The sequence below is a fragment of the Cebus imitator genome, unplaced genomic scaffold, assembly GCF_001604975.1.
Source record: "Cebus imitator isolate Cc_AM_T3 unplaced genomic scaffold, Cebus_imitator-1.0 Scaffold102, whole genome shotgun sequence".
Taxonomy (NCBI): Eukaryota; Metazoa; Chordata; class Mammalia; order Primates; family Cebidae; genus Cebus; species Cebus imitator.
In genome coordinates this window covers 5,836,174-5,851,206 of record NW_016107417.1, presented here as the reverse complement: position 1 = coordinate 5,851,206, position 15,033 = coordinate 5,836,174, and the positions used below count along the sequence as shown (strand labels likewise).

The window sequence follows — 15,033 nt, the reverse complement described above, 5'->3', positions numbered from 1 at the left end:
AGTCTAAAACATGGAAACTAGACAAACTTACGAAGATGAGAAAAAAATCAAGAAAAAATGCTGAAAACCCAAAAGGCCAGAGCACCTCTTCCCCTCCAAATGACTGCAACATCTCTCCAGCAAGGGCACAGAACTGGAAGGAGGATGAGGTGGACAAATTGACAGAAGTAGGCTTCAGAAGGTGGGTAATAAAAAACTACACTGAGCTAAAGGAGCATGTTCTAATTCAATGCAAAGAAGCTAGTACCTTGATAATAGGTTAGAGGAGCTGCTAACTAGAATAACCAGTTTAGAGAGGAACATAAATGACCTGATGGAGCTGAAAAACACAGCATGAGAGCTTCGTGAAGCATATACAAGTATCAATAGTCAAAAGCAGAAGAAAAGATATTAGCGTTTTAAGACCACTTTACTGAAATAAGGCATGCAGACAAGATTAGAGGAAAAAGAATGAGAAGGAATGAAAGTCTATAAGAAATATGAGACTTTGTAAAGTGAAACTGTGATTGATTGGAGTACCTGAAGGAGACGGGGAGAATGCAAACAAGCTGGAAAACACACTTCAGGATATTATCCAGGAGAATTTCCCCAACTTAGCAAGACAGAATAACATGCAAATTTAGGAAATACAGAGAACACCATTAAGATCCTCCATGGGAAGATCAATCCCAAGACACATAATCATCAGATTCTCCAAGGTTGAAATGAAGGAAAAAATGTTAAGGACAGACAGAGAGAAAGGCCAGGTCACCTACGAAGGAAAGCCCATCAGACTAACAGCAGACTTCACAGCAGAAACTCTACAAGCCAGAAGAGATTGGGAGCCAATATTAAACATTCTTAAAGAAAAGAGTTTTCAACCCTGAATTTCATATCCTGCCAAACTAAGCTTCATAAGTGAAGGAGAAATAAAATCCTTTCCAGATAAGAAAATGCTGAGGAATATCATTACCACTAGGCCTGCCTTGCAAGAGCTCCTGAAAGAAGCACTAAATTCGAAAAGGAAAAGCTGATACCAGCCACAGCAAAAACTCACCAAAAGATAAAGACCAATGACACTGTGAAGAAACTGAATCAACTAGTGTGCAAAATAACCAGATAGCATCATGATGACAGGATCAAATTCACGCATAACAATAATATCCTTAAATGTAAATGGGCTAAATGCCACAATTAAAAGACACAGCCTGACAGATTGGATACAGAGTCAAGACCCATTGATGTGCCACACTCAGGAGACTGGTCTCATGTGCAAAAACACACATAGACTCAACATAAAGGGTTGGAGGAAAATTTACCAAGCAAATGGAAAGCAAAAAAAGAAAAAAAAAGGAGTTGCAATCCTAGTCTCTGATAAAACAGACTTTAAACCAACAAAGATCAAAAGAGATAAAAGAAAGGTATTACATAATGGTAAAGAGAACAATTCAACAAGAAGAGCTAACTATCCTAAATATATATTCATCCAATACAGGAGCACCCAGATTTATAAACAAGTTCTTAGAGACCTACAAAGAGACTTAGACTCCCACACAATAATAGTGGGAGACTTTAACTCCCCACTGTCAATATGAGTCAGATAATGAGACAGAAAATTAACAAGGATATTCAGGACTTGAACTCAGCTCTGGATCAAGTGGACCTAATAGACATCTACAGAACTTTCTACCCCAAATCAACAGAATATACATTCTTCTCAGTGCCGCATGGTACTTACTCTAAAATTGACCACGTAATTGGAAGTAAAACACTCCTTAGCAAATGCAAAAGAACTGAAATCATAACAGACGGTCTCTCAGACCAAAGTGCAATCAAATTAGACTTCAGAATTAAGAAACTTACCCCAAACCTCACAATTGCATAGAAATTGAACAAGCTGCTTCTGAATGACTACTGGGTAAATAATGAAATTAGGGCAGAAATAAAGATGTTCTATGAAACCAATGAGAACAAAGAGACAATGTACCAGAATCTCTGGGACATGGCTAACGCAGTGTTCAGAGGGAAGTTTATAGCACTAAATGCCCACATCAGAAAGCTAGAAAGATCTTAAATCAACACCATAACATCACAATTTAAAAAGCTAGAGAGGCAAGAGCAAACTAATCCAACAGCTAGTGGAAGACAAGAAATAACTAAGATCAGAGCAAAACTGAAGGAGAGAGAGACGAAAAACTCTCCAAAAAGTCAATGAATCCAGAAGCTGTTTTTTTGAAAAAATTAACAAAATAGATAGACAGCTAGCTAGACTAATAATGAAGAGAGAAGACTCAAATAGACTCAATAAAAAAATTATAAAGGGGATATCACCATTGATCTCACAGAAATCCAAACTACCATCAGAATACTATAAACACTTCTATGCAAATAAACTAGAAAATCTAGAAGAAATGGATAAATTCCTGGACACATACACACTCCTAAGACTAAGCCAGAAAGAATCTTAATCCCTGGATAGTCCAATAACAAGTTCTGAAATTGAGGCAGTAATTAATAGCTTACCTTCCAAAAAAAGCCAAGGACCAGACATATTGACAGCTGAATTCTTCCAGAGGTACAAAGAGGAGCTGGTGCTATTTCTTCTGAAACTATTCCAAACAGTTGAGAAGGAGGGACTCCTCCCTAACTCATTTTATGAATCCAGCATCATCCTGATACCAAAATCAGGCAGAGACACAATAAAAAAAAGAAAATTTCAGGCCAATGTCCCTAATGAATATGGACACGAAAATCCTCTATAAAATATTGACAAACTGAATCCAGCAGCACATCAAAAAAGTTATCCACCATGATCAAGTTGGCTTCATCCCTGGGGTGCAGGGCTGGTTCAACATATGCAAATCAGTAAATGTAATGTATCACATAAATGGAACCAAAGATAAAACCACATGATTATCTCAATAGATGCAGAAAAGGCCTTTGATAGAATTCAGTATCCCTTCATGTTTAAAACACAATAAACTAGGTATTGATGGAACATATCTCAAAATAATAACAGCTATTTATGACAAACTTACAGCCAATATCATATTGGATAGGAAAAGCTGGAAGCATTCCCTTTAAAAACTGGTATAAGACAAGGATGCCCTCTCTCACTTGTATTCAATATAGTATTTGAGGTTTTGGCCAGGGCAATCAGACAAGAGAAAGAAGTAAAGGGTATTCACATAGGAAAAGAGGAGGTCAAATTGTCTCTATTTGCAGACAACATGATTTTATATTTAGCAAACCACATCATCTCAGCCCCAAAACTTCTTAAGCTGAGAATCAACTTCAGCAAAGTCTCAGGATACAAAATCAATGTGCAGAAATCACCAACACTAAGCAGACAGCCAAACCGTGAATAAACTTTCATTCACAAATTGCTACAAAGAGAATAAAATACCTAGGAATACAGCTAACAAGAAATGTGAAGGGAGAACTACATACCACTTGGCTCAAGGAAATAAGAGAGGACGCACACAAAAGGAAAAATATTTCATCCTCATGGAAGAAATCAATATTTTGAAAATGACCATACTGCCCAAAGTAACTCTTAGATTCAATGCTGTTCCTATCAAACTACCATTGACATATCAAAATATTGTTATGAAGAATCAATATTTTGAAAATGACCATACTGCCCAAAGTAACTGTTAGATTCAATGCTATTCCTATCAAACTACCATTGACATTCTTCATAGAATTAGAAAAGACTACTTTAAATTTCATGTGGAATCAAAGAAGACCTCATATAGCGAAGACAATCCTAAGCAAAAAGAACAAAGCTGGAAGAATCATGCTACCTCACTTCAAACTATACTACAAGGCTACAGTAACAAAAAGAGCATGGTACTGTTAACAAAACAGACATATAAACCAACGGAACAGAAGAGACCTCAGAAATAACACCACACATCTACAACCATCTTAGCTTCGACGTCATATACCACTAGCCTAGGAAAAGATCAAAATGCAAAATTTGAAGCTTGGTTTCTACTAAATGCACAATGCTTTTGTACTATTACAAAGTCAGAAGGTTTTAAGTTGAATCATCATAAGTCAGGGACCATCTGTATTTGTTTCAATGATTATCCAAGGCCCATCTTACTCTGGCAAGATTCATAGAAGCCAATTTTATAACTCAGCTAAAATGGCCTTCAAGTATAGCATAATTTTTTGTTTTAAACTACAATAAAGTTTGGAAATGATTTAGAAAATCATAGGGTCAAGCTTTTACTTTGGGATGACTGACCAGTTTATTGGGGCATCGGGGGTATAGGATAATCTTGGCCTGTTTATTATAAGAAACTCTGATAGAAAAACAATTTCATTCATTTTCACCTTCATATTTTGACATCTGGAGGCTGGTTGTGAAATCAGGAAAATGACAGATGAGACTGAATAGGAAATGCTATTTGGTTTATGTCCCAGGGATATTGTTTAACAAAAATGCTGAGTGAGCTATTTCAAAAGCTCAGCTGGAGGGAAGATTCTCACTATATACTATTTATGACGCTTTTAGAAACATCTTAGGAGGTATGAATTCTGGCAACTTATATGCATTCTTTTAGGCATTTCCCTATATTCGTTCCCTGCCTTCTATACAGAGAAAATGTCTGTTCCTCACAAAAATTAGCAGAGATGCTATCTTCTAACTATCTCTCCCCACCTCCCCACACCCCCGTCCCTCCGCCATTTTCCCCCAGTTATGTTGTTTTAATAGGGACATCAAGAGTGTCACGCCAAACCCCCAGTATCTATTAGTTAATAAAAAGATGATGATGGAGAAAATGTTTTGCAAATTGAAAAATGCAGTCTAAAGTGGTCTAATATTGTTACCAAGTACTCCCCAAAAGTTTTCAAATTGGTATCTTGGGATCAAGAAACTGCTTCACTTTGCTATTTGCTGTGCTTTCTTATCTTTCAGAATTTTACCCTTCCGTAAAGACCCCTTTCAAATGCTTGATTTCTCTTTTGTTTTCTCCGATTCACCTTCCCCTTACCCAGCACTAGCTTGGATTCGTGTTTATTTATTTTTTACTTAGTCCAGAACTAGAATGATAGCAACTTTAGGGACTGCTCTCATGAAGCATTTAGGAGACGGCCTTGCATATGATAGTTACACAGTAATATTTTTAAAAGTGATATTTAGGGAAAATGCATTTTTTAGTGTTGTTTCTCAATTTCTTCCTTATAATTTTACTTTGAATTACTTAGAGTTTAAATAATAGTGTATGGGAAAAAAATCTTAAATGCCCTCTGGTATATATTCTTTTATGGGCTGGGATTTGAATGGTTGAAAAAAGTAGCATTGTAGAGGATTAAAATTTACAAATTAATATATTGAAACATCTTTTTTGAAAACCTTCATTTAAAAATATTTTCCATTTATATTTTCCTTTTCTCTCTAAGTGATCATATTTAAGTATTAGAAGTTAAGGATCTGGGCAAGTAATTCCTCAAAAATTATATTAATTTATATTTAAAAGGAAGGGTATTTATTTACTTGTAGCAAACTAACTTTAAGTATAAAAATATATTGCCTTAAAGACTGACGACATATTCAAGATGGCAAAAAGAGTCTTCCAGCCCCTTTAAAAAAGTAAATGCAGAAGCCATGGTAGCAGTGATACTTAATGTTTTCTCTTCTAGTAGTAGAGTGTTTTAAAATGATAAGAAGTATTCTTTAAAATATTATGGTCAGAAAGAAAAGATATTGTTGGCTGGGAGACTTGTGCTTCTAATAGCTTTGCCTGAAGTTATGATGGAAGTTTTGACAGAATCATAACTCAAGTTGACATTAATAGGAATTACTTCCTTATGATTTTGTGTAGCCCAATAAAAAGGTCATTTGAAAATGTTAGATAATCAGATGGCTTAGTGACCGAGTAGAAATAGTGCTTTATTTTTTGGGTGTTACAGTGTGTTAATCTCTGGGTGCTTCCACTAAGTGTAGATTTAATGTGTACACTTCCTTTGACAGTTAACACCTCTTACAGCTATAGTGATTACTAGTCTAGTCACAGTGAATGGCTGACATTTCTATGACTACTGATTTACTGATTCTTTTTTTTTTGGAGACAAGAGTCTTGCTCTATCACCAGGCTGGATTGCAGTGGCATGATATTGGCTCACTGCAACTTCTGCCTCCTGGGTTCAAGTGACTCTCATGCCTCAGCCTCCTGAGTAGCTGGGACTACAGGTGTGCACCATCACGCCCAGCTAATTTTTGTATTTTTAGTAGAGATGGGGTTTCACCATGTTGGCCAGGATGGTCTCGATCTCTTGACCTCATGATCTGCTCGCCTTGGCCTCCCAAAGTGCTGCAATTATAGGTGTGAGCCACTGCTGGCTGAATACTGACTCTTGTAAAGGTTTATTACCAGAAGATGGTATTGCTTCTGAAGTCTCTGACTAGGTGGTTCCCCTTAAATTTTCTTAGTCTTCTGCCATGACCCTTCCCTGTATCTGTATAGTGGAGGTGGTTCACATTAGTTGGCCCTTATCCTTAGTTCTAACATAAATGAATGTGGAATATGGCAAAGAGACCAAGAGAGCTAGTTGTATGCTACCACTGGCTCTGACAGCTAACAAGCTTTAGGCTTTGAGCAAAGAACTCCTCCTCTTCAGATTTCATTTTCCTGATTTGTAATATGTGCATTGGATTAAGTGATATCAGAGATACCTCTGCCTTCTAAGATTTTATATTCATCAAAACTCATCTGCCAGAATGGCACTGTGATAATTAGATAGGCTGCCAGCTGGTTGCAGGGAAATAGCAGAGCTAAAAGCTCCAGTCTAAACTATCCCTGGTGAATATTCATTTTTGCATATTTTAATAACAATATTCTCAGTGTCCCACCTCCACCCAAGTCACTCACTTAGCAAGACCCTTTCTTTTCCTTCACATTTTACAACTCTGTAATTTAACAAAATCCATTAGTACCAACAAAATGGAGTAACAGTGATATTTTAATATATGGCATGCACCTTTAATATCATTCCTAGTATTTGAGAAACTAAATGAAAGATTTTTAGCTTTGACTTTTAAAGAAGGAATAAAATTACCTTTCTTAATTTAATGAGGGAAAAAAGACCTCCAGTAAAGAATAATGTACCAGAATTGTTATTCACTTCACACTTATTCCTTTTTTGGCTTGAAGAGCCTCATATGTTCTTAAGCATAAAATGCAGGATGACATATTAAATGAAGGGACATTCTGGAAAATAAAGTAGACAAAATGGCTTTACTCTCAAGGATAGTTGTGAAGTAAAAACCAAAATAATAGTTTATTCATAACTATTTGGAGGCATTTCTTAATTCCAGAAAGGTCAGAGGGAAATTGAATAAATGTCAACACTATTTGTCAGGTGGGGAGACTCTCAACGTCTCCTGAGGAATTTAATTTATATTAATGAGAAGTGAGACCTGCTTAGGGCTCTCTCAGATATTGCTCTGGTGTCAAATTTTAATGATTTAACTTCATGAAAAGAATTCCTAACAAATTATCCAACAAGATAACCTCACATAAGATTGCTTTTTAATTGTGAGACCTCAATTACTGTGACCTCTCCAAACCACAGGCACACATTGGGGCTTCTTGAGGATTTGCCTCACCAAGTCAATAACTTCTTGTCAGTGCTGGCCTTTGTAGGGGACCAGGTGAGCTAAGTGAGATTCTGAAGATAAAGTCTAATTCAATTCAGCAGACATTCATGAAGACTATAACTGGGGCAATGCGTGAGTGACAATAGTAGGTACCATTTATGAATACTTAATGTGTGTCAGGCTCCCCACTTAATGTTTTATGTTCCCAATTTCTAATCTTTACAGCAATGTTACAGAATTACAGATGTGGAGAAGGTGACTCCGATGTTAAGTAACTTGCTCAAGATTATAAGTACTGCCAAGTAGCTAGCAGAACCAGAATTTGTTAGGTCTGTTTGCCTTTCAAATCCATGGCTTTCCACTACTTACCTATGTCTTAGGGTTTTTTCTTTCCTCATCTAATGTTTCAGTGTTCATAATAGCTTCCCATTGTCTATCTATGTTCCAGATACTGTGCTTGGTGTTTTATTATGTAAACGTATTGAATAGATGATAGTAGCCCCACTAATGAAAAAGAAGGGATGGAGGATTCAGCAGCTTGTCCCAGATCACACAGCTAAAAAACGGCAGGACTAGAATTCTGAGATCTAACTGACCTTCCAAACCTATGCTCTTATCATTAGAGAACAGTGACTTTAACTGTGCTATACCAAGTTGCTTCAAAAGTATTAAAGCAGGGCCTGTACGCTCTGATAGCTGAAAGTCTATGTGGGTTGAGATGGACATGGACTCAAGTGTCTGTAAAGCCAAGCAAAATAAATGGAAAATGAAGTGATTTTAAAAAGATGCTGGGGAAGTACAGAAGTAGGGAAGATTAATTCCAAATAGAAGGCATAGAATGGTTTTGCCAATGAATTGGATTTTAAAATACAAAGAATGAAAGGAAACACATTTCAGGCAGAGAAACTAGTTTCCCCTTGAGTACAGCGTTGGTCACTTCACTTAGATTTGGATGTTTAGTTTTTTTGTTGTTAATTTCAATTAATTGGTAACTTTAGTTTTAATTTTCTCATTGGCTCATGTCTTATTTAATAGTTGTCAGAATCTTTGATTTTTTTGTTGTTATTTAGTAAGTTTTTATTTGTACTGTCTTTGGATTGGAGAAAATAACTGAATCTTTAGTTTATGAATTTATAAAGGTTTTCTACATGGCCTGTGAAATGACTAATTTTTATAAATGTTTCATGGATATTTGAAATGAATATTTCAATGTAGATGAATTTTCTAAATAGTTCAAAGGTAGAAACATGTTTATTAGATTATTTGAATCTTCACATCTTTATTCATTGTCTAATAGCTAACACATTCCCAGATAAGAATCTCCTACTTGTGTTTTGGGTTCAAAGGCTTTTTCTCATATTCTTAGTTTTTAATTCATATAATTGATGATGCGTGTTTTGGTATATATAACTTTGTGATTATTATGTCTTCTTGGATTATACCTGTTATCAATATAAAATATCCATCTTTGCTATATTTATTTATTTTTGCTTTAAATTCGTTCTGTTATGAATATTGCTGTCATTAATTCTGTTTATATAACAGATAAATTGTTGTCCACATTTTGCTTTAGAGTTGTCTTTTATATTAATAGGTTTTTACTCCATCAGATGATCTTTTAAACAGTTTTACCAACAAACATTATTTTTGATTGCTCATATGATTGATTTTATTTCTGACATTTTATTTTATGTTTTCTGATACTTTTTTGATATGTTTTACCTCCTTTTCTTTCTTTGACTTTGTTGATTTTTAAAAAATTCTTGAAAACCATATTTTCTTTCTCTTTTCTACTAGTGGCAGCCTTTTAATCGATACCTACATACTTTATCAGTACTAAAAACGAAAATATCCATAGCCTCCAACTGAATAAGAAAACATATTTAACATGCTTTGATTTATCCTTTTTTATTCCCCTTCCTTCAGTACTTCAAACGTTTTATGCAAATAATATGAAATTTTATTTCCACATCATTATCTATATAGCTGTTCTTTACCTGTATGTTTTTTCTCTTAAAAATATCTTCTTAACCATGATATGAAACTTTACAGCCACACTGTAATAATTACATGTATTTAACTTTGAGTTTTACTGAGTTCATTGTTCACTACTATTTCATGCCCTGTTATACACTCCTTTCTTGAGTTTTTGTTTGGATTAATTTTTCATTTCACTGCAGTATTTTCTCAAGTAATTTTTCCATAAAGTGTAAATGGGTGAATAGTATGATGATACCATATCATCAGTGACCTCCGTATTGCTAAATCTAAATGATCCGTTCTTTGTCCTTACCTTACTTAAGCTCTCAGTAGCAACTGGCAAATGACTGCTTTCTTGTCTTCCTTTGGTTTTTAAGATACCAGATTCTCTTGGTTCTTTTATCTCACTGGATACTGTTTCTTGGCTGGCTTTTATTTATCTCCCCAGTTTCATGATGTTAGGGTATCCCAGGGATCATTCCTCAACTCTCTTTTCTTTCATTTACTTGCATTCCCTAGGTGATTCCATCTAGGTTTGTGTTTTTGCATTTCACCTGTATAAATCCAAAGTTTACATCTTTAGCTCAGACCTCTCCTGTGACTGTGTGTTTTCCATTGTATACTTTATATCTTAACATGCCCCAAATGACTTAACATGTTCCAACATGTTAAGTATTTTATGTCCTAATTCTTTTTTCTTAGAATTCTGATCAGACCAATGCTTGAAAAGCTTTTGGGAAAAACTGTTTATCTTTCCTCATAGAGTAAGGAAAATCTCTTCTGTGCTCGTTTTGGGTGCCAGGCAGATTTGCATGATCTGTTTTTGCATAAATTGATCTCATTTGTTCATTTTGTGAAAAATATTCTTTAAAATTTCTGATTTATTTATGGTTTCCTAATTTTTCAGTGCTAAATTTCTTTTTATAATTGTTTTTGTTATTACCATAGGATTTTTTGAGAAGGATGGGAGGTAAGTGTGTAGGGCCAGTTCCGAATCTTTAAAATGGAAATGCATAAAATGTGCTTGCCTTTGTTCATTCACAGCCTTATCTATCCATTTGAAAAATTAGGCATTTTTCTGTTTGCATGTGTATATATGTGCTTTAATTTATTAAGTCTAATGACAATGCTCACTTCTACGTATGAATTTTCAGAGCCTCTTAAAATAGTCCACAGCCCTAAAATTGGGAAACTGCTGCTATGAATATGTAGTAGAAACATAGTCATTAGGAATGGTGGGCATATTGGTGTCCCTAAAGAGTAGAGTAAAATTCATTTCATCTAAAGAAACCCAATCATCTTGTTTCACATTTAGAAATCATCTTAGGTCATTGCCTGTTACTCTCATAGAAAATTCAGAGTAAGGAACACAGGTGCAGGAGAAGAAATGGGCAGGCAGCTTTGCAGAGATGTTATCAAGATAACACTTTCCTTCACATTCTGTAGACTGTAGAGAAATGGTTGACAAGAGAGCTTTAAAGGTATTGTTTTAACTTAGATATGAGCTGTGCTTATTTATGACAGCTACTTTACTTTTTCTTTTTTGTTGTTATTGTCAAAACAAGGCCAGTGTTTTTCCACATCAACTGGATTTCTGGACACACTTCCCACTCAAACAGTCCTATGATTCTGAGTGTCTCAGTCATTTCTTTTGAATGTTTTGTGACCCTTCTGAATGTGGAGTTAGCATGTCATAAAAATAACTGTTTTTTTCAAAAACAGTCTTATGTTTAAATTTAATTTTCTATATATATAGTTTTTCTTCCAACATTTTTAGATTCAACCATCAGACACAAATGTCTTTTTACATCTGTATGGTTACCCTTGAGCTGAATCTGCTTTGTTAGTTGTGGACATGCCTTTCTAACCTTTCCCTCACATATACACCTATTAAGGTGTTTGTCTAGCTCTACTAACACTGAATGCTGGAATCTGCAAAGTTACATAATTGAGAGGATTTAAATCACATTTCAGTTACTCTGAAAAGAGAGAAAGCATTAGAGAAAGGGCACAGATTCTGGAAACAGACAAATAAGTTTGGACGCAGCCCTGTTACCTATAAGCTGACTTGGATAAGGTATATATCTTTAAAAAGGTGGATAGTAATACACACCTTGTTAGATTGTTGTGGAGACAATTATATGAAATTATTGCCCAAGGTTAGGTATGGAATAGTAGCTGTGTCAGTCAGTGTTGTCCAAAGAAACAGAAGCAATGTGTGTGCATGTGTGTATGTGTGTGTGTGTGTGTGTGTGTGTGTGTGTGTGTGTATGTTTTTTATGTGCGTGTGTATGTGTGTGTGTGTGTGTGTGTGTGTGTGTATTAAGAGATTTGTATTAAGGAAATGGCTTATGTGATTGTGGAAGCTGACAAATCCAAAATCTGTGGGGGCAGGCCAGCAGGCTGGAAACTCAAGTGGTATTTCTTTGTTAGTCTTGAGTAAGAATTCCTTCTACCCTAGGAAAACTCAGTTTTTGCTGTTAATGCCTCCAATTGATGGATAAGACTCACCCATAATATAGAAAGTAATAACCTTTACTTAAAGTCATCTGATTGCAATATTGATCACATCCTCAAAATACCTTAAAAGCTATATCTAGACTAATGTTTGACCAAAACAACTGATTATCATAGCCTTATCAAATTTATACATAAAATACACCATCATAATATTTAATTATTAAATATTAGCTAGCTCAATTACTATCATTTTATTGCGTAAACATCTCTTGAGGATCTACCACATACCAGGCACTATGCTAAGTATGGGTGTGTGCATACATGGAAGTGAGGGAAAGGGGGAGGGATAAAGATTGGTAAGTTATACCATCTGCTCTCTAGGCATCTATATTCCAATGGGAAAGACAAACTAAAGGGAAATTGTAACATATATGGAATTATGGATAGATACATAATACTGTAAAATATGTATTTATGCTTTTCTATTGTACTTATTTATATTGATACTTATATTTATCTTGGTAACATTCTGTCCATCTATCCATCCTTCCATTTACCCGTCTAATCTGCAGGACCTTGTTTCCATTTTTGCCTTGAGTTGAAGGGAAGAGAAAATTGTCTTGGATGAAACTACTCTGAATAAGCATTGATTGATGTCAAGCAGGGGAACGAACCTCACAATGATTATAATGGGTCAGATAGCTTTGTTGTTTTAAAAGGTATTTCCAAGACCCTCTTCAGAAGCAATGCATAAATAAGATAAGTTTTATACGTGAACCAAAGCTAAAGCTCCACTCCCCTGCAGGTTTTGTGATTTTGCTCTAGACAATATGTACTATTAAATTATGATACATCCGTGTAATAAAATATTATGAGTCTGTTAAATACTTTTAAAAGCATATTTGATATTCTTTCAATATGTTAGGTAGGGGACATGAATGGAAAATGTTACTTGGTATAATCTTTATATGCATTGAAAAAGACTGGAAGAAAATATACCAAAAACTTTACAGTACCTATTTTTGGACAGATGGATTATGGCTGGTTTTGATTGACTGCTGTATAGGTTTCTGTATTTCTTAAGTTTTCTAATTTGAATGTCTATTACTTTTATATCAGAAAAAATATGGATTGATGGGGAGTAATAAGTTTCTTTGATACAGTATATTCCTAAGCAAAATATACACGTTTGTATGAAATAATTTGAAAGCTACCTGTTTTTTACAAAATGTCATGATATTTAGGTACTGTAGCACTTGACATTACTAGATTTAGAAAAGGGAGGATGGGTACCATGTACAGATTTTCATAGGCTTTTTGAATTGACAGGAATGCTTGAGAGAGGGTCTGCAAAAGCTAATCAGCTTTATTAAAAAAATAATAATTAAAAAACCAAAACCTCAAAACCCTCTGCTTAGAGATTGTAGAAAAAATGGATAATCAAAGGATCCATCTTTCACTTTACAATGAAAAGATCTTTAGGGCATTAAAAAATTAATGATTCCAAGTAAACTGAAGGAAAACTAGAGATTGGGAAAACTGGACATAGTGTGGATTGCGAGTTATCTACTCTAAGCCAACCTCTCTTTATATGAGGACAATTGGGGACAGTAAATGTGGCATACCATCCAGCATTCTGAAACAGTGTTTTCAAAGGGTGGTTCCCCCAAACAGCTGCACCAACATCAGCATAACCGGGGAACTTGTTAGAAAGGCCAATTCTACTGTGAAGGGTTGGAGGGACTTCTTTAAGAAATCTTCCAAGGGGTAAACTGAATCTTCTGTAGATAGCCAAAAGTGGGGGGTGGGGAAGTTGTTCTTCAGGTGATTCTTTTCTATAGAAAAGGGTCTTTAACCTGATGTTTCATGTCTACACTCTTCCTCTCTGTTATTTGCTTTGTTTGAAAGTCTTTCCTATAAACTTGTTATAGGAAGAGGATATTTCATATCTTTTTACTCTGTCTTGTCTTTGCCACATATGGGTGAGGTTGCAAATTAAACTGAGGCATAAAGAACTTAAATGAGCATTCAAGCTAAAAAGTAACTACTTAAATGAATATTCTACTGCTATGAAGGCAGTGTGAGAAAAGAATCATGTTTTCAAATTCTAGAATCAGAACTCTATGCACAGGAACAATTCATGCGCAGATTTTCCTATAAACCAACTGACAATTTGAAGAAATTAATTGTGGAAGATTTTTGCTAATTTTTCTCTTCCTTTTTAATTATTAAAAATTTAATATGTTTTGGTGTTTGTATGGTTATATCTCATTGCTGTTAATTCTTAGTTCTAGGTATTCTATACGGGCAAAGCAAACATTTTGGGGGCCTTGTGGTGAGTGTAGGAAAACAAGACCCTCTAGTGGTTATTATTTTTTTTTATTGCATTTTAGGTTTTGGAGTACATGTGAAGAACATGCAAGATTGTTGCATAGGTACACACATGGCAGTGTGATATGTTGCCTTCCTCCACATCACCTATATCTGGCATTTCTCCCCATGCTATCTCTCCCCAACTCACCACCCCCCGCTGTCCCTCCCCTATTTCCTCCCTGTAGACCCCAGTGTGTGATGCTCCCCTCCCTGTGTCCATGTGTTCTCATTGTTCAACACCCACCTATGAGTGAGAACATGCGGTGTTTGATTTTCTGTTCTTGTGTCAGTTTGCTGAGAATGATGGTTTCCAAGTTCATCCATGTCCCTACAAAGGACACGAACTCATCATTTTTGATGGCTGCATAGTATTCCATGGTGTATATATGCCACATTTTCCCTGTCCAGTCTATCATCGATGGGCATTTGGGTTGGTTCCAGATCTTTGCTATCGTAAACTGTGCTGCAATGAACATTCGTGTGCATGTGTCCTTATAGTAGAACGATTTATAATCCTTTGGATATATACCCAGTAATGGGATTGCTGGGTCAAATGCAATTTCTATGTCTAGGTCCTTGAGAAATCGCCACACTGACTTCCACAATGGTTGAACTAATTTACACTCTCA

General features: G+C 35.4%; 1 protein-coding gene across 1 annotated transcript in view; it reads left to right on the top strand.

Annotated features, from left to right (window-relative positions):
* Positions 1–15,033, top strand: part of PPM1L (protein phosphatase, Mg2+/Mn2+ dependent 1L) — a 316,242-nt gene that overhangs the window by 141,174 nt on the left and 160,035 nt on the right. The gene's annotated exons all lie outside the window — the stretch shown is intronic.